Source organism: Myodes glareolus, chromosome 25 (genome assembly GCF_982192425.1).
Source record: "Myodes glareolus chromosome 25, mMyoGla1.1, whole genome shotgun sequence".
Classification (NCBI taxonomy): Eukaryota; Metazoa; Chordata; class Mammalia; order Rodentia; family Cricetidae; genus Myodes; species Myodes glareolus.
In genome coordinates this window covers 17949002-17970050 of record NC_142050.1, presented here as the reverse complement: position 1 = coordinate 17970050, position 21049 = coordinate 17949002, and positions in this window count along the sequence as shown.

The window sequence follows — 21049 nt, the reverse complement described above, 5'->3', positions numbered from 1 at the left end:
TTGATGTGGGACACAATTGTTCCTGGCAGTACCAACCTATTCCTAAGAGAATGTTGAGCACAGAATATACTCCACTTAGAGCTTGTTTTCTTTTTGGCGAAAGTGGCCTTTGTGCAAGAAACTGCCCATGCATTGATCACTGACAAAATGCACGATGTCTGGAAAGGACAAGCAGGATATAAGAAAAAAAAAGACTGTCAAACCATGCCAAGACAGGGTGAGATGGTTTTGAAAAATTTCCTGCCTCTGAACATGGTCTGGCAGTTACTCTAGGCCTTAGGCAAAGTTTGTTGCTTCAACACTGCAAATGAGACTTTGGGTGAATGCCCAGGTAGTCAGTTGTCTCTGTCACTTGTTGCACATTTTAGAAGTTGCTTGATTGTATTTCCTGCATACTAAAGTAATATTATTTCCCTTCTCAGATCTTTGATGGGGTTGAAGACTAGACAACTAGTTACTTTCCACTCATGATTTAGCCAAGTTATTTATTTTACAAGACTTATACTGATTAAGATAAGACAATTTTTAAACATTTATTACATGTTTATTGCTTGATATTGTTTTATGCTGGTTGTGATTCTAATTTTTATACCTGATATTTGTTCTTATTGTGTATGACTTTGAGTTAGGCTTAAAACGTTCCTATTTAAACAAAGGGGGGGAGTTCTGTAAGAATTCCTACTGCCAGTAGCCTTTAAGTTACACTCTCACTTAGGTGTGGCTTCTTGTACTATGTATATCCATGTAAAGGTGTGTCCTGCTTCTTTTCTGGCTGCTGGATTCAGTTGTTGTTCCCTGTTCCAGCAGAGGATTGTGATCTGTAAGTCTACCCCTAAATAAATATTACTCTATTATACTCAATTTTGAGCTAGTGTAGAATTTATTTTAGGCATCCATCTTCACAAGAGAATAAATTCAAATGTATTTACCCCACACATAGTGGGTAAGTAAAATTTTAAATGGGTAAATCAATGGGACTGTTAAACATTTCACAATATAATAGTATTTTCTTACCTGTAGCTTGTTCTCTCAAGTTTGAGTTGCACAGGAAACTGTAGTTTGAAAGTACAGAGTGAAAAAAATAACTTTTTTGTTGTTATAATATATAAATTTATTTTTAAAAGTTGGTAAATTTTTACCACACCCAATTTACCAGCTATGATTTATTATAAACTTAAGATCAAAATCCCTAATGATAGCTTATGCTGGAGAGTATGTACAGTAAGGGGAGCGCTCATCTATTGTTTGTGGTAATGCAAATTTGTATAACTGCTTTGGAAATCAGTATGGGATTTTTCAGAAAATTGAGAATCAACCCATCCCAGGATTCAGCAATACCATTCTTGGATACCCAAAGGATCCTCAATCATACTACAAAGATATTTGTTCAACTATCTTCATAGCAGCCTTATTTGTAATAGCCAGAACCTGGAAACAACCTAGATGCCCCACAACCAAAGAATGAATATAGAAATTATAGCACGTTTACAAATTAGAGTACTACTCAGCCATAAAAAAACAACCACATCTTGAATTTTGCATCCAAATGAATGTACCTAGGAAACATCATTCGGAGTGAGGTAACCCAAACCCAAAGAGATGAATATGCTATGGACTCACTCATAAGTGGATACTAGCTATAAAACAAGGATATTGAGCCTATGGTTTATGATTCTAGAGAAATTAAGTGATAAGTTGAACCCTAAGAAAAATTTAAAAAATAACATATATAGATCCACGTGGAAAGTCTAAATAGACAAGATCATCTGACAAAATTAGGAACATAGGGTTTGGGAGAAAAGAGAGAGTGAAAGGGGAAGAGGAGGGGAAAAGAGAAGAGGTGAGGAGAACTTGAGGGAACAGGATAGTCAAGATGGAGGAAGGACAGAGATGAGATCAAGGAAAGGAATATCTTGATTGAGGGAGCTGTTATGGGATTAGCAAGAAACCTAGTTCTAGATAAATTTCAAGGAATTCACAAGGACGACACCAGCTAAGACCCTAAACAATAGAGGAGACAGTGCCCATACTGGCCTTGCACTGTAGTCAAACTGATGAATATATTAAATAGCACCAAAGAGCCTTCCTCCAGCAACTAATAGAAACAGAGATGGAGACCAGAGCCTGACAGGGTGGAATGAAAATATGAACAAAGTGGTCAAGACAGCGGTGGGTACACCCACTGAAACAGTCTACCTGAGCTAATGGGAGCTCACCAACCAGTCTGGAAAGGAATAAGCATAGAACCAAACTAGTCCCTCTGAATGTGGTTGACAGTTGTCTGGTACTGGCAGTGGCACTAAGATTCATCCCTACTGCTTGCACTGGCTTTTGGGGAACCTATTCTCTTTAAATGGATACCTTGCTCGGCCAAGATATGGTGTGGAGATGCTTGGACCTTTCCCAAAGCAATGTGCCTTACTCTCTCTGAGGAGTGGATAGGGGGTGAAGTGAGGAGGTAAGTGGAGGGAAGGGGTGGAGGGAAGAGAGTGGGAACTTGGATTGGTGTGTATAATGAAAAAGGATAGTTTGTTTTCTTTTAAAAAATTAATAAAAGTATATATGAACATAAATGCATATCTGTGTGGTTCTCAATCACGTTGTTTCAGATACTAAATGGGAATGTGAATCAGATTGCCTATGGATAAAGAGATATTTACTGTAGATAAATATATCAAAGATGCTCAATTTTTAAAAGAATTTGTATGATTAATATGTTTTTTATCAATAAAACAAAGTATAGCTACCAAGGAAACAAAACATGCTGATAAATTTATGAAAAGTTAAAACCTACTTGTGTGAGCCAACTATTTTTGGATATATGTACATAAAACTTTATTCACTAAGAATAATTGTGTCACTATTCATAAAAGTCAAAATAAGACTCAGAGCATGAGTCCACCAGCTGAGATGTGAAAAGTATGTAATGGGTTTTACTCATCCATTAGGAAAAATGAAATCATGTCATTTTCAAAAAGAATTCATTGGAAACATGACATTCAGTAGCAAAATATATCAAATACAGACAATTATCTCATGGTTTCTATCATAAAAACTCAAAAGCTAATAGGGTGACATGAAATTAAAAAAGGAAAATATGAGTTACATAGAAGAACATTTGAAAGCAGGAAAATAAGAATGAATCACATAAAAGGTGATTATGATGTACAGATGTGGAAATGTCATAAGAAAATCTCTTACTTCATGTTATTAATAAGTACAAATAATAAAATATTTCTGATTATGAGAAGTTTAATGAATAACCATAACACTGTAGAATAATAACCACTATTCTGTAGTCTCCAGATCTACATAGCATAAGAGGAATTGATGACTACCTTGATAGTACATCCCTGTAGAAATCTGTACCCTGATCCCAGTCTTAGAGACAAAAAGCAGAGTAAATTGATAAAAATCTGAAGCTCTAAGTTCAAGAATTGCAAAAGGTGATAAACTTTAAGAAACTGTCATTGTGTCCTTCATCCCAGGATGCTTGATTGCAATCATAGAACCTTGTACTGGGGGGCATGTGACAGAGAACTAAAACATTTTTACTCTTGGGTCATTCTGTTATCAAGATGAAAGTGATCCTCAAGTTGGAACAAGATCAGTTGTGGTTGATGGAGGAGGTAGAATCATCATTGTAGCTTTCCTCTCGCTGATTACCCACTCAGTGTATCAGTGATGTGTCAGGAAAACAAAGACAAGTTTCTGAAGAGAATTTAGTCTTTCGAAAGTTCATGATGGAGAAACTCCACTGTTACTTGAACAAGAATCCCAACCTTTTAGAAAGGAAATACCAGATGAGTAAAGATCACAAGGCAATACTTGGACTCTTAATTTTGACTAACATAAATATAACAGAAATTAACTGGAAAAACTCCTGAATGCAAAAATGTGGGGAAAGCCTTCAAAAAATAAGCAGCATTTTATTAGACACAAAATTAGTGACACAAGAAATAAACTGTGTGAGATGGTTATGGGAAAACTTTGATACAATTCACAAAACCCAACTCTGGACCAATAGACCCTGTAGAAAAACTTTACAAATGCTGTCATTTTGGGAACATATGCACTTGAATGTTTTAATTAATATGTGTGATCTCATATATCTGTTAGCCTGTTTGAATAGAAGTGATGTAGCAAGACCTTCGTTTTAAACCATCTCTCTATAAGCACTCTAGCTTTTATATTGAGTGATAACTCCAACAATGTGCTTTCTGTGACAAAACCTTTGTTTTCACCTCTGCGTCTGTAACAAATTCCAGTATTCACACAGGATGGCAACCTTTGGCACATGCTGAATACTGAAAAGTCTTCATCAGCGAGCCTATCCCATTTGATATCAACTATCTCATAAGAGAGGGAACATCCATAATATCCACACTGGAGCAATTGTGGTAAAGCCTTTTCCCAGAAATCAACTCTTACTAAACATCAGACAATATATATATTAATATATATATATATATATATATATATATATATATATATATTAAGCAGACTGTTCCTACAGAAAAGCTCAATTTGACTAAATGCTGAACAGAAGATTCCTATAAAAATCAATCTTAGCCAATCATATTTAGGCAATGGCTATAAAGTTTATCAGAATAAATAACACTCAGTTAAATGCAATACAACAAAGAAAACAGAGAAACTATACTGTCCCTTTTTTAGCAGCTATGGCAATTTAAAACACTTATTCATCAACAATGCTGAGTTACCTCTACTAATTTTTCAGTAGCATAGTGCAATGATACTTTTAAAGTCATAACACACAAGGCTAATGCAGGGGGATCCCTTGAGTCCAGGAGTTAGTCTGAACAAAATAAAAAATAAAAAATTCTTTTAGTAAAGAAAAATCATACTTTTTCCCATTCCTAATATTTCTAAAATTTATAAGGTAAGGAGGTTTAGTTTAATATGCAGCTTGAATTTCAACAGTTTCTTCCAATTGCAAGCATGTTAAGAGTCAAGGCAGTGTTTCCGAAATCTGTCTTATTAATTATAGAAATGAATATTTCATGGAAAATGTTTTACTATGTTTGTAAACACCCAAATAAAGTAAAGTTACTAACTAAGAAAAACACAGTTGTGTTATATACCAGACTAGTTTTAAATTGAAATTCTTTACTAAGTAACAGAAACATTTTACTTCGCAAAAAGAAATACTTAAAGTATAATTGACAATTCTGAAAATTAAATAAACCATTCACTAAGTAACTTTAATAATTGAAGACAAAGGTAAGAGGTCATACTGCCCACGTGAACCATAAACTAAGATTATCTCATTACCTGGAAAGAAAACAGAACTATTTTAGTCAGGATAGTCCAAGTAATTCTTAAATTAGAATAAGCTCTGGCTGTTGCCCTTGGTAGCCTCTCAGATATGCTACATACTGACAGACTTCATCACCAACTTAGGACACAGGGATCCAATGATTTTAACTGGGTCTAGTCTGAAAGCCTCCTTTCTGAGTTCTAGTTTATGTAGTATCAGAAAACAGTACAAAAGTTGCCAAAAGAATGAAGCAATTAACAATCCCACTCAGTTGGGACACTTACAAACCACAAACGTAACCAGCATGACAAAATAAATGTAAAGAGGCAACAAATGACACTCATGATTGTGATAACTCATAGTTATCTAATTGAACTGAAGGCACACTCAAGAGTACGGCAACCATGCTGGTCCTAGAAATGTAGTCAGCTCTCTAGGGCTAGTGAGGTCGTAGTCTTAGAAAAAAATCCACTACCTCTGCTTTCAAAGACCAGCATAATTTTTAACTACGTTCTAAAACCCATACTTAAACTACAGATAAGTGTAGTTACCACTCCCTTCCAAAGACATTCTCTTTACAGAAAATGCAGAGCATCACAGAAAACTATAACTGGAAACATAGACAAGGTTGCAAAACAGGATCTGAAGAGTAACAATGCTAACAGACATGTAATAGACAAGCTAATGCAAAATGGAAAACCACATAGGGTCATACCCCTATATAAGGAACTGCAGGTAAATGATGACAGATAAGTGTCACCTCCTCTAGGGATGAGGCCCTTAATTTGTAGTTCAGTGGTCAACCCAGAAACCAAAAACACATAAATGGCAAAACACATGGATACAGAAGTTTATAATTATATATTTTTGTAAACATAAATGTGTGTGTGTGTGTGTGTGTGGTGTGTGTGGTATTGGAAGGTGTTTGGAAGAGTGGTACTCAATTGTTGTATAAATATACAACAATTTATATGTTGTATATAAATTTATTTCAAATTAAAAAATTTGAAGTCAAAATAATATATTTAACTCCAGGGTTCAAAAGGATACACTTGATTTGAATCAAATGCCTTATAAGAGTCCAATTGGAAATGGATAATGTCATAGGCACTGGAAAATAAAATGGAGCCCAAGAGATGGTCATTTTAGAAGAATACATCTTGATACAGAAAGTATACTGAGGTATGTCAATTATCTTTTGGAAAAAGAATAGGTAACTCATTCTTTTTAACCAAGAGTTCTTCATCCAAAACAGATTAGCAGTACATAAACATAGAAATTTGATATGTATGTTGTTGGAGCAGAATATAAAAATTTAATTAAAAACGAATAATGCATTCATAAATAACCTCTTATAAAAACTTGTAAACTCATCACCAGTATAATCTCCCTCATGTGTAAACAAAAACTAAACTGAAAGAATATCTGTGCATACTCTTTGTGATTGCAGGGCACATAGAATTTCTTATCAATATTTTTAGATTATATAAACAATGTGTTTGATTATGTAGGATAATATATTCTGATTATTAAGGCATTGCATGTTTATGTAGTAAATGATATTCAATATATTTCTGTGACTTTTGTATGTATAATTTTGTAGTTAAGATGAAAGAACAAACTATTGTTTTAAAGTAGAATGAATTAATCTGTAGTTAATGATGCCAGAAGGAAGTTTTACCTGGTGTTTCATGATTTTTATTACAAATATCTATCACTGAGTTTATTAGTTTACTAATCTTCTCCCATTAAAAATAGGATGAGAAATATTTAATATTACTTTAGAGATGCAGATTACAAGAAGATTCTTTTCTCTTGTAAAGAAAACAGTCATTGTGTTGAATCTTTACAATTTTACAGTTTTCTATCAGTTTTTATTTAAAAGTTCCTTACTTTTATTAGTAAATTAAACTTACAGTGTCTATAACATTACAAGTTTCTTGATTATTTTTTACACTGCAATTAAATGTAATGTTCTTAAAATCTAAACATTATGGCAATATATGAAGATTTTCAACCAAATATAACACACATATACATTAAAATTCAGTAAGAACATGACAAATAATACATAACAAAACTAAAAATTTACCAAGGATTTTTGCTATTTGAATAACAAATCTATGAGTATTTATTAGTCTCATAAAATGAATTGACAAATGATTCCGTAGTTTTGAGAAGAGATATGAAGAATCAGTATTAATTGTTCAAACTTTATATAGAATTCATATTTATTATAACTTAAGATAATAATAAAAAAACTCTATGGCACACACACTACTACAAGCATCCTTATCAAAAAGAACCAAAGAAAAATTTCACAAAAGTGAATGAGTTAAAGATATACATATAATAAAAAGTATAAAAAGGGCAGAAAAAATTAAATGAGGCTTAAAGACATTGGTTTTGACAATCAACATAACAGTACAACCTTAAAACAAGATATACAGGAATTAGACAAATTGGAGGCAGAAGATTGATTTTCATCTGGAACCTTTAAGAATATACAGCCTTAAACGTCCATATTTAAGCTCCATATGTCTGATTTTTGGAATAATAACTTCTGGGAATACAAGAGAATAAGTATCTCCTTTTAAAAAGTCAAAGTTGAAGTCACAGTGCTTAGCTGTTCTTTCCTTATGATCCTGTTAAATAAGAAAAGCATATTTGAATATTGCTATTGTGGTATTGTGACATGTCGTACATGTTGCTGAATGCCAAAATCTACCTAATGTGTTTCTTCACATGCAACGACAGTCTGTTTTCTGGTTCTTAACCATATTAGCAACAAGAAACTAATTCGTAGAGCTATTATATTTTTCTGTTTTACTGAAGCAACTTCCCCTGTTTTGACTTGTAAAGTAACTTATTTATTTTCTCTAGGTCTAATAATTAATTGAACTAAAAAATTATGAGAAACAACTAAATATTTTTTGCATATTCAGTATTAGTATTCCCTTCTTTTATTTCTGACTTTATTTTTCCATTTGAAAGTTTTGAAACTATTTTACTAGTCTAATTCACTTAAAATTCATCAGTAATTCATCAACATTATTGATTAGCCATCATTTTTCTCTACAATTACTACCCTTGTTTTTCTCCCTAATACTATTTTTAGATTTTTTTCTATTCTTTTCAAAAATGACGAAACATACCTTTCACACATATCATTCTAGCTTAAACTATTTCACGTTTTTTTTATTTTAATGTTATCACATAGCCCTGCCATTCCAGTTTTTAGATGATTTCTAAACTATCAATGTCAGTGCTTCCCTAACAATGTGTTTATTTTGTACATATCCATGGAAACAGTTTTAAATGAGGGTATTTACACACTAACATGAGTTAAGATTTTGATCTTTTCCTATCCTTCTCCCCTCTCTCTAAACAAACTTAGAAAATGATTATACCCAAGACACTGTCTGGGCCCCTTCTCTCATTCTAGTTTTGATAACCTTACTGCTCTCTGAATTTCAGTGCTACACAGTTGTCCATGATCTTTCACAGTGACCTTTTCTAGAAAGAATAAAATCCTCTGATACTCAGACAGTATCCATTTACCCAAATTTTCTTCAGGATCTCTGCCATTCAGCTTCACACAGCAGAGGAAATGGTAACTGACTGAGAATTTTCACTCAATCTAGAGACCAGGTTAATTTGATTTACTATTCTATCATGTATATTTTGCTTATATCTTTCAGAGAATTTGAAAACTACTTTATGAAAAAAGGCTAATATTTTAGGCCAGTTTTTGAAACAAATTAATACTGAATATATGACTTAAATTAATTTATTTATCACAGTTTTGAAGGTTGTAGCTCCAATGTCACAAAGTACACAAGGTTCCTTCAATCTTCCTTTAGAGAGTCAAAAGAGATCTGTCCTAGGTCTTTTTACTTACAGAAAACTCTCTTTACCCTGTGTCATAATGTCATTTTTCCCATGTCTTGCATTAGAAACTCTTCACATGAGGAACACCAAAGTTTTGAATTATGGTTTATTTCAATGAGTTGTTTTAGTTTCATGACATCTTTAGATGCTCCATTTTTAATATTTTCACATTGAGATTGGTTTTGATTTTGACATGCAAGTTTGTTAGTAAGTTAAGTGATAAAATTCATGCAATAACACAGGTTCATCTATAATTTCCCATGGATTCATAAAATCTGTAAGTAACTGTCTATTTTAATGTGTTAGTTTTGTTAGTAAATCACAATACTTATGAAAATCTTGACAATATTTGACAAATAAAATTGTATAGTCTACTCTTCATTATTCTGAAAATGGACCCTCTTAAATGACTAAAGGATCAAACCAAGGTATACTGTTACAAGATTCCTAGATAAAATAATAAGAAATGGCATTCATGCATAAGTGCTTTTTCTCTAAGGGAGTCGAAGACTATATAGTTATAGTTTTGCTTGTTTACCAACACAGAAAGCATGTCATGATAGAAAGTAGATTAGATACAAAACTTGGGACTCAACAAGATATGATAGCTAATGGAGTATTTTACCTGAATTTGTCAAATGTCAACTGAATGTTGTTGATGTATTTATTGCCAGAATATAATGTATATAATTAATGAAAGTATTGTATATAGTTTTTCTTATATTAGTTATAGATTTCTTTTTATTTTAGACAAAAAGGGGAAATATATTAATACTACTTTTGTATTTTAATAAATAAAGCTTACTTGAAAACAGAATACAAAACATCAATACTAGACAGTCTTTCAGGTAGGTAGTTATGGTATAAACCATTAATCCCAGCATCCACTAGTTAGACATAGAGGCCTGATGTGGGAGAATTGTCTGTATTCTGTCAATCATGTATTTGAATAAAACGCTGATTGTCCAGGCAGGAAGTATAGGCAGGTCAACCAGACAGGAAGTAGAGTGGGGCAATGGGAATAGGAAAAGGCTAGGGACTAGAAAGTTCCCTCCGCCACTCCTGCCTAGATCACCGAAGAGGCAACATGTGAGCTGCCATGCTGAGAAAGGTACTAAGTCATGTGGCTAGCATAGATAATGATAATGGATTAATATAAGTTACAAGGACTAATAAGGAGCCTGACCTAATGGGCCAATCAGTTTATAACCTTATGGAGTCCTGTGTGTGATTTTCCTTGGGAGTTGCTGGTTGTGGGGTACCAGGTGGGACAGAAACCCCAGCAAGTTGGCCCTCATGTTACAGATGGTGCCCACGTGGATAACTGAATCCACAGAAAGCCTGAGAAAGTTTGGGAAAGAATAGAGTAAAGCATGTTTTCTTGGTAGCAGCAATTTCTCAGGTCTGCTCTGCTTGCTAGAGGCAAGCAAGCGCTCTCATCTAAGAGAGGCTTCCTGACTCAGCTTTAGCTGCAAAACCCTACAGCTCTTTAAGAGGTCCTGACATGAAACACTTAAATGGTGTTGATGAAAAGCTGAATGCATGCTTTTCAGATTTTAGTTGTAGCAGGAAAAAAGCTGCGCTGTTTTAAAATGCCAGCTTTCTGGGCTGTCCTGCCAGGACAAACTCTCACCTTTTCAGGCAGGCAGTCCGACTGAGTGTGGTCTGTGAGCAGAATGCTGCAGCTTGCTTGCTGGCAAGGACCTTGTAACGCCATAGAGTTGTGGCAAGAAAAATGGCTGCAGCCGGTTCCTCAGCCATGAGACTGGAAAGCTAAGGAATGCGCTGGATCTAACTGTTAAAACCACAGCTTTCATCCTCTCCTTAAAGACTCATGTAGTCAAAAAAAGAGAGATATATAGTAAAGATATATTCAAAGAAGAAGAAAACCTCTAAATGGTTTACAGTGTGTTAAAAATATATGCAGGCTAAAGGTTAAAGCTCTTAGGGTAAAAAAAGGAAGAAAGAAAGTAGTAGTTGGGTATGGAGGTACACACCTTTAATCCCAATGCCTGAGAGGCAGAGGTAAACTGACCTCTGAGACTTCAAGGGGCAGAAGTAGATTGACCTCTGTGACTTTAAGGTGTGGTAGTACATGCCTTTAATCCCAATGCCTGGGAGGCAGAGACAGACAGACCTCTGTGAATTCAAGGTGTGGTGGCAGACACCTTTAATCCCAGCACTTGGGAGGCAGAGATAAGTGGATCTTTGTGAGTTCAAGGACAGCCTGGTCTACAGAGTTATTCTAGGACAAGATATACAGAGAACCTGTCTCAAAAAGTAAAAGTAAAAATAAAAGAAATGGAGGTTAAAATAAGGGCACATAAAGATGGAAAATACACAGAGAATCTTGTTACTGTATGCTATTATGCTCTCTTTGAATTGTTTGAATGCTGAGGAAGGAGCAACAGCTGCTAAAAGACTTTTGTTTATAAATGCTGCTGAACTAACCCAAGATAGGTATTTTGAAAATACCTTGGCTTCAAAATTGAAGTCAAAAGGTATGTTACTCTGGAGAAGAGATTTTGTCTTTGTTTCCACAGACAATGAGAGGCTGTGGATTTATTCAGAGTTAAGAAAAATCACCTTTGATCAAGGAAGGCCACCTGAAAAATCTCTGGTAGAAACAGATGGCCCAGATGTCTGAATTCTACATCCAGAACAGATTCAAGACTGCTGCCTGAGATGATCAAGACTCCCAGGATACTCCAGTCAGGACTTGATTATAACTCTAAATTTTCTTTAGGTCTCCATAAGATTATCAGCGCCCCCAACCAGCATGAAGAAGCCTGAAATACTACGCCAACATTCCCCACAAATGGACTATAATATTTTCCTTTGTTTAAAAAAAAAGAGGGAAATGATGTGGGAGAATTGTCTGTATTCTGTCAATCATGTATTTTAATAAAATGCTGATTGGCCAGGCAGGCAGTATAGGCGGGTCAACCAGACAGGAAGTAGAAGTGGGGCAATGGGAATAGGAAAAGGCTAGGGATGAGGAAGTTCCCTCCGCCACTCCTGCCTAGATCACCGAAGAGGAAACCTGTGAGCTGCCATGCTGAGAAAGGTATTGAGCCGTGTGGCTAACATAGATAATGATAATGGATTAATATAAGTTACAAGGACTAATAAGGAGCCTGACCTAATGGGCCAATCAGTTTATGACCTTATGGAGTCTTGTGTGTGATTTTCTTCGGGCTTGCCAGCCCTGGGGTACTGGGCGGGACAGAAACCCCAACAAGCCGGCCCCTCGTGCTACAGAGGCCAGTTAGTGGTTGGTTGTACACGTCTTTAATCCCAACACTAGAGAGGAATACAAGGTGGGATAAGACACAAAACTTCTCTCTTTAAGTCTGAAGATTTCGAAGAGGTAAGAGCTCTCTAGTGACTTGAAAGCTTTTGCTTTTCTCAACTTTAGGTTGAATGCCAATATCTGTCTCTGAGATTTTGCTATTTGTGCTACCTACCTTATTTGGATCATGAATTTGAGTATAAATTTGAGTGTCTAATAAGTTGAAAGCCAAGCTGGGATCTTAATGGTCAGAATGTGCTTCTGAAAATTACAAACAAACATCATTAAATAAACAAACAAACAAGCAAACTAACTAGCTAATTAACAATCAAACTAAACAACCATAATAAAAAGCTACCATTTCCTATGGTACCTGATGAATTTCATGCTTCTATACGTCAGTGTCTTTGATTGACAGGCATAAAACTCAGCCTTGGTAACTTCTAGGTAATGCATTATTAAATTTTAACTGAATTTTATACTTCAGTCTCTAGGCTAGTTGCAAAACTATCTTAAGTATCCACTGAGAGACAAACTAGCTTAATTACAGAAAATGTTATCAATTAGTGGTTACGAGCAAAGGCTCTTGGACCTTCATCTTTAAAAGTAACATATTCAACCTCTGTGTTACTTTTATTTATCATCTATGCAATGGATAAAGTCTTAAGATAGCTGTAGAAATTAAAAGATTTAAGAGATTAATCTTATACCTGCCAAATAGCGACCATTGTAAATATAAAGTGTTTCATTTCCCTTGATGCGCAGTCAAGCAAAATGCAATGACAAACCAATAACAATAAGGAAATACAAAAGTAAAGGTAAAGGGGGGGGGCAAAGAAAACACAGTTATAATACTCACATGCTTTGGATAACATGACAGACAGACTGGAATTGGAGCTGACGTGTCTATACACATTAACCTCACGTGCTGGGGATCCTGTGGCTATACATTCACCTCTCCTGCTGGGGATCAAGTGCCTATATACACATTAGCTTCACCTACTGGGGATTAAGTGTCTATATACATTACTCTTTTAAAGATATTTCACACTGAAACCATAATGTGCACAAGTGTTTTCTCAGAATGGCTATTTATAACAACCATGAGATTGTAAATTTTTCTTAAGTTAGTTCAGTTCCAATACTTAACTATTTAATAAGGCTACTTTGCTATTCTGAAGGAATCATTCTGTACATGTTTAGTATCTATAAAAGACTGAATTTCCACCAAGTAGATTAGCCTTAATACTAAGGGTGAACCTCATCCAATCAGCGGTAGACTTTAACAGTTGAAAACTTCAATATCCCAGCAAGAGGAGAGTTCAGTCAGAAGACCACAGTATCAAATCTCTTCTGAGTTGTTAGCCTATTGTCTTATCATGAAGATGCTGGGCTTAAGATTTGCCCGTCCTCAAAACAGTATGGACCTACTTCTTAAACATAATATATGTATATGTATACAAATATATTCCTTGAGAATACAATGTATATGTGTGTGTGCATATGTATGTGTATATTGGAAACAATTTAAAAGGTATAAAAGTTTAAATAATATGTATTGTATGAAAGTGGTAGAATTTGATAGCACTGTCAAAACACAGTTCATACAATTTCCAGAAAATAATGTGTAAAATAATCCACACAAAAGAAAAGGGTATCTTCAATGCTTTCTGCTTCATATAAATTTCAAAAGAAATAAACAAAAAATAAAGTAGATTACTGAATCAGGGCAGTGTCTAGATTTTTTATTTTGTTTTGTTTTTTGATTATTTTTTATTGATTTTATTGATCTATACCTTTTGTACAGCTCAGTGTTGTAACATGAGGGGCCGGTTTGTTAGGGTTTCTGTCCCACCCAGTACCCCATAGCCGGCAAGCCCAAAGAAAATCACACACAGGACTCCATAAGATTATAAAGCTGATTGGCCCATTAGGTCAGGCTTCTTGTTAACTCTTATAACTTATGTTACCCCATTGTCCTTATCTACATTAGCCACATGGGCTCAGTACCTTTCTCAGTGTGACAGCTTACATATTGCCTCTTCAGTGGTCTGCGCAGGAATGACAGAGGGAGTTTCCTCCTCCCTAGCCTTATCCTATTCTCATTGACCCGCCTCTACTTCCTGTCTGGTTGACCCGCCTATACTTCCTGCCTGGCCAATCAGCGTTTTATTAGAATACATGATGACAGAATACAGATAATTCTCCCGCACCACAGTGTTTACATTTCAACTGAAATAACAGGACAGGGACCTTCCCAGTTTGTAACATTTGATCTGGGTGACGTTTACATTGATAAATTAAGTTTTAAATGCTTATTGAGTCAAGACCTTACAGTGTGCTCGGTCTCCATCTGTATCTCTGCTGCACATATTGGGATCATGTTAATTACATTATCATAATAATTTGAATGATTTTTCTGATGAGTAATAAATCTGTAGAACAGAGAAAAACGTTGTTTACAGAGCTGGGACTTACTAACAAATCATGCTGAAGACTGGATATGGGAGCCTGCAAGCCTCAGGTGAATAATTCACAGCTATGGACTAGTGAGTAAAATCCAGAAAGTTATTTTTTGGCATACATTTACATTTCAAGGCAGAGTGAGGTCAAAGTTCTTAGAGATAAATTTGCATCCTAATCTCAAGAGACTGGGAGTTTATCTGATACTTGCAGAGATTCATTGGCATTCTGAAAGATCACTGTGAAAACTCTGCAATCTCTAGATACTGTGTACAATAGAAGTTTTGTCTCTCCTTTAAAGATGAAGATGTGACAGCTGCCATCCCCCTCACCCCTATCCCACATAAGCAGATAAAATTCCACCTTCTCCATGGCTCATCTGCGAAAAAGCTGGAAAGCCAGGAAAGGGTTCCATCTGAATGTTATCACCTCACACCATGCTTGGGCAAAGAGATCTGACACAGTTGTTATTATGCAAATAAAAGCTAGTTTCCTACTTCCAAAATAAAGCTATGTGTATGTTTTCAATGACAGATAAAATGAAAAATAAAAACAAGACATGGAATCTCCTAATACATGTATTAATCATTGAAAATTCTTTGTGTGTGCCTGCCCATGTGTGCGTTCCTAGGTACATCATTGGGATTCTTCTCATTTCCAAGCATTGGGTTGAGTTGTGGGTAAACCTTTAACAACAGAAAAGAGGAAGAAAGAGAAAGATAAAAAGATTCATAAGAGATAGGGAAATAAAGGAAGAAAATTCTGTGAATAAATTGAAAGACTATTTGTTATTTTTTTAAAAAGTTCAGTAACAAAAGGCAATGACTTACTTGTTCATAAAAAAGAGAAAAGAATATGATTTCAAAGTTTAAATTCATTACATCAAATTTCTGTTGTCAAAAGATTAACAATTTCTCAGACAAATAGAGAATAATTAATTTTGTTTCTTGATTAGATGAGAATTCTAAAAGACAGCGAATAGGGGTATATCTAGTGATACACGTTACTATGTAATTTGCTTTTTCTTGCATTCACTGTTTAAATTATAAACCTCTTAGAATGGATTAAATAAACAAAATTAATCATGTTTTCAGTTTTTTATCTACTTGTGGTAGAAAGATTTAAAACACTTTAAAAAATGAAACTGCTTGTGTTGTGTGAAATCACTGGACTGTTAAAATTCAGTCTTTCTGAGGGGGGAGATGTCCTGCTGTTATATAGGACAGAGCCAGCAAATAGACTGAAGTGGTGGTAATTCCCTACAGAGGAAGCATTTCAATAGTAAACTTTAACAGCATGGTTGAAAAAGAGTGAACTAGTCCATTAAATTTGTTTTATTACTGTAAAATCTTTTGCTCCAAACAAAAGTAGCTGCTACCATTCCCCACAGAGCTGCCAACTTATTTAAGTAATTCCTTCCTCCTTGCTGGGCAGAATCATGGACTTGACTTTGATTACATCAATCAGCTGGGTCACTGATATCCTTCAAATATTATATCTGATTATCTTTATCCTGTTTCGAAGAGCACAATCCATCCCTTTGAACTTCGGGGACAACAAATGACATTATATCATTGGAGAACTTAGAAATTTCAAATAATACTAAAATGCCCATTTTTAAAACTGGGTTAGTTTTTTAAATTAATTTGAGCATAAAAATAATAATAACTCCATATAAGGAATCTGAAATTAACACAAATTAAGTTGTCTTATTCCTTCAAATTTCATGAAAGCCCCTTTAAAGGTTTTCCTTATATTGTTTTCGTATTTTGTGTATTTTTGCTTTTTTTCTGTTTTAAGGCATTGACCGAGGGCTGGAGAGTTGGATCAGTGATGAACAGAATTCAGTGCTTTTCCAGAGAGCCAGATTTTGCATCCCAGCACAAATGGCAGGCAGCTCACAACTGCTTGCTCTCGGGAAACTGATGCTTTTCTTCTGGCCTTCATAGGTAAAACATATCAAATACCTACATAAAAAACAACTTAAAAAATAAATCGTGGTGTTAATTCTCAGAAACATTGGTGTTTTTATATTTTAGCTAAATGACATTGCCTAAGTTTAGTTTATATTTAACATAAGGTAGAATTTTGGTTTTTATACCATTTATTTTATATAATTACTAACCTGACCCACCATCATTTTATATTAAGGAAGGTTTGCTTTTGGTATGTATAGTGTTTCTCAATAAAATCCTCTGGTAACATTGTGAAGACATAAACATTTAAGGCAACTTTGTAGTTTGAAATGATTATCAGCCTTCTTGTAGCAGGTCACATGTAAGACTAGTGTCCAAATTGGGTTAGGTACATAGTTATCAACTGTGTAAGTTATTAAACTACATACCAAATCTTATACATATATAGCTAGCATAATCATAACAAAAGAATTGTAACACATCTATTGTCAGATGAAGGTTCCCTCTGGTCCTGCCTTTCTTGCACACGTTCTTGCTCCTGCTTCTCATTTGGACCTAGGGAGTTAAGTCCAGTGTTCCAATATGTGTCTCTGTATCTATCTCCATCCATCGCCAGATGAAGGTTCTATGGTGATATGCAAAATATTCATCAGTATGGTTATGGTCCAAGGCCAGTTCAGGAACCCTCTTCTTTGATGCCCAGGGAGCAATCTGGGGACCTCTCCTTGGGCCTGGGAACCCTTCCAGAATCAAGTCTCTTGCAAAACCTAAAATGGCTCCCTTAGTTGAGATATATACTTCCCTGCTCCCATATCCATCCTTCCTCCCTCCCCCCATCCCATTCCCCCAAGCCATCCCCAATCCTCCCCCTCTCCCTTCTCTCAAACCATCTCCCCTTATTTACACCCCCCACCCCCATGCACCACAGTTTGCCTGGCAATCTTGTCTACTTCCAATATCCAGGAGGATAACTATATGATTTTCTTCAGGTTCACCTTCTTATTTAGCTTCTCTAGGATCACGAATTATAGGCTCAAAGACCTTTAACTATGGCTAGAATCCACTTATGAGTGAGTACATACCATATTCCTCTTTTTGGGTGCGGATTACCTCACTCAGTAAAGCATTTTCTATTTTTTCCATCCATTTGCATGCAAAATTCAAGATGTCATTGTTTTTTACCACTGAGTAAAACTCTAATATATATATGTTCCACACCTTTTTTAACCATTCTTCTATTGAGGGGCACTTAGGTTGTTTCTATGTTCTGGCTATAACAAATAGTGCTGCTATGAACATAGTTGAACTAATGCTTTTGTAGTATGATAGGGCATCTCTTGGGTATATTCCCAAGAGTGGAATTGCTGGGTAATGAGGAAGGTTGACTCCCAGTTTCCTGAGAAACTGCCACACTGATTTCCACAGTGGCTGCATAAGTTTGCATTCCCACCAACAATGGATGAGTGTTCCCCTCACTCCACATCCTCTCCAGCATAGGTGATGGAGATAGAGACGGAGACCCACAATGGAGCACTGGACTGAACCCCCAAGGTTCAAATGAGGAGCAGAAGGAGGGAGAACATGAACAAGGAAGTCAGGACCGCGAGGGGTGCATTCACCATCTGATACAAGGGGACTGATCTAATGAGAGCTCACCAAGGCCAGCTGGACTGGGACTGAACAAGCATGTGATCAAACCAGAGTCTCTGAATGTGACTGACATGTGGCCTGACTGAGAAGCCATTGACAGTGACACTGGGTCTTGTTTTTTCTGCATGTACTGACTTTTTGGGATCCTAGTCTGTTTGGGTGCTCACCTTCCTAGACCTGGAGGGAAAGGGGAGGAACTTGAACTTCCCACAGGGCAGGAAGTGGGAGACTGGAGAGGGAGGAGGAGAGGGAGTGGGGGAGGAGGAGGAGAGGGAGTGGGGGGAATGGGAGGGTATGGGGAGGAGGGGAAGAGTGGAAATTTTTATAAACAAATAAATAAATTTAAAAAAAGAATTGTAATACAAATGGATTTCAGAAAAACTAGTTTTTATCTTTAATATTAAAGAGTGAAAATATAAAAAACGAATTTAGAATTTTAAGCAAACAATTTTTAATGGCAATACCATCATAACTAAATAATGCTTATTTTTAGAGTTTCCTATCAAGCACCTAGATGATATGGAATCTTCTTAGCAGGTGACACAACTCATCTGCAAGAAATAGTCAAAATGTTTTATTTCTGAGCAAATATTTACAACATCAAAACACTTCATAAACTTGCAACATTCACCTTAGCTGAATTTCTACCCTGTGTTCAGAATGCCATCATAGACCAAGGATAACTCAGAAAAGTCACATTCATATATCCAAATATGATATTTATTTTTCTTTTTTCCTTCCTTCCTTTTTTCCTTTCTTTCTGAGACAGCATTTTATTATATAATCAAAGCTGGAAAGGTGGATTTGAAATTATGATATTCATGCTTTAGCTTCTCAAGTGTTGAGATTATAGGCATGAACTATGATGAAGGGATTTAATTTCTATATTAATATTTATATTATTCATTTATTTGTTTTTCTACGTGTATGAGTTTTTGATCAAAGTATGTGTGTGCGCTATTTGTATGCTTGGTGACATCAGAGGTCAAAAATGGATGTTGGATAGGTTAAATCAGAAGTTTCAGATTGCTGTTAACTATCACAGGGGATGGAAAATGAGCTTTGTCATCTCAACTGCTCATATATTTGCACATTATTTTATTATATATTTTATTGATTTTTATTGAACTCTACATTTTTCTCTGTTCCACTCCTCCCTCTCTCCTCTCCTTCAACCATTTCTCAAGGTCCCCATGCTCCCAATTTACTCAGGAGATCATGTCTTTTTCTACTATCCATGGAGATTAGATTTATGTATGTCTCTCTTAGGATCCTCATTGTTGTCTAGGATCTTTGGGATTATGATTGGTTGGCTTATTTTCTTTGCTTTATGGTGAAATATTTTATCCTATTTTATTTACTCCTTGAGACAGTACTGAACACCTAAAACAAATTTTGAACTCATCATCCAGCCCAACTTTAGTAAAATTAATTTTAACTATAAATAATTTCAAGTTAAATTACAATTGGAATTATGTTTCTTCATACCTTTTTAATTTTCTCTTGTTGCTATTTTTATGAAGTTTAGTTGCTAATGAAGTATTCATTGTTTTATGTCTTAAAGCAACATTCAGTGGAAAAATGGCTATTTTAACACACAAATAGATCCAACTTATAAGTATGACAGTTGAGATTTAGTGAAGGCAGAAAATATCTAAAGGTAGAATAGATATTGCGCTTTAGTAAAAAATATTTCATAGATTTTTTGGAGTTGATCTTGTATCCTGCCATGTTACTAAAGGTGTTTATCAGCTGTAGGAGTTCTTTGGTAGAGTTTTTGGGGTCACTTATATACACTATCATATCGTCAGCAAATAACGAAAGTTTAACTTCATCCTTTCCAATTCGAATCCCCTTGATCTCCTTATGTTGTCTTATTGCTATTGCTAGAACTTCAAGCACTATATTGAAGAGGTATGGAGAGAGTGGACAGCCTTGTCGTGTTCCTGATTTTAGTGGAAAGGCTTTGAGTTTCTCTCCATTCAATTTGATGTTAGCTGTCGGCTTGCTGTATATTGCTTTTATTATATTTAGGTATGATCCTTGTATCCCCAGTCTCTCCAACACCTTTATCATAAATGGGTGTTGAATTTTGTCAAATGCTTTTTCAGCATCCAATGAAATGATCATATGGTTTTTTTCTTTCAGTTTATTTATATGATGGATTACATTGATAGATTTGCGTATGTTGAACCAGCCCTGCATCTCTGGGATGAAGCCTACTTGATCATAATGAATAACTTTTCTAATGTGTTCCTGGATTCGGTTTGCCAGGATTTTATTGAGAATTTTCGCGTCAATGTTCATGAGTGAGATTGGCCTGTAATTCTCTTTCTTGGTTGTGTCTTTATGTGGTTTTGGTATTAAGGTAACTGTAGCTTCATAAAAGGAGTTTGGCAATGACTCTTCTGTTTCTATATTATGGAATACATTAAGGAGTATAGGAATTAGCTCTTCCTGGAAGTTCTGGTAGAATTCTGCATTGAAACCATCTGGTCCTGGGCTTTTTTTGGCAGGGATATTTCTGATAACAGCTTCTATTTCTTTGCGACTAAC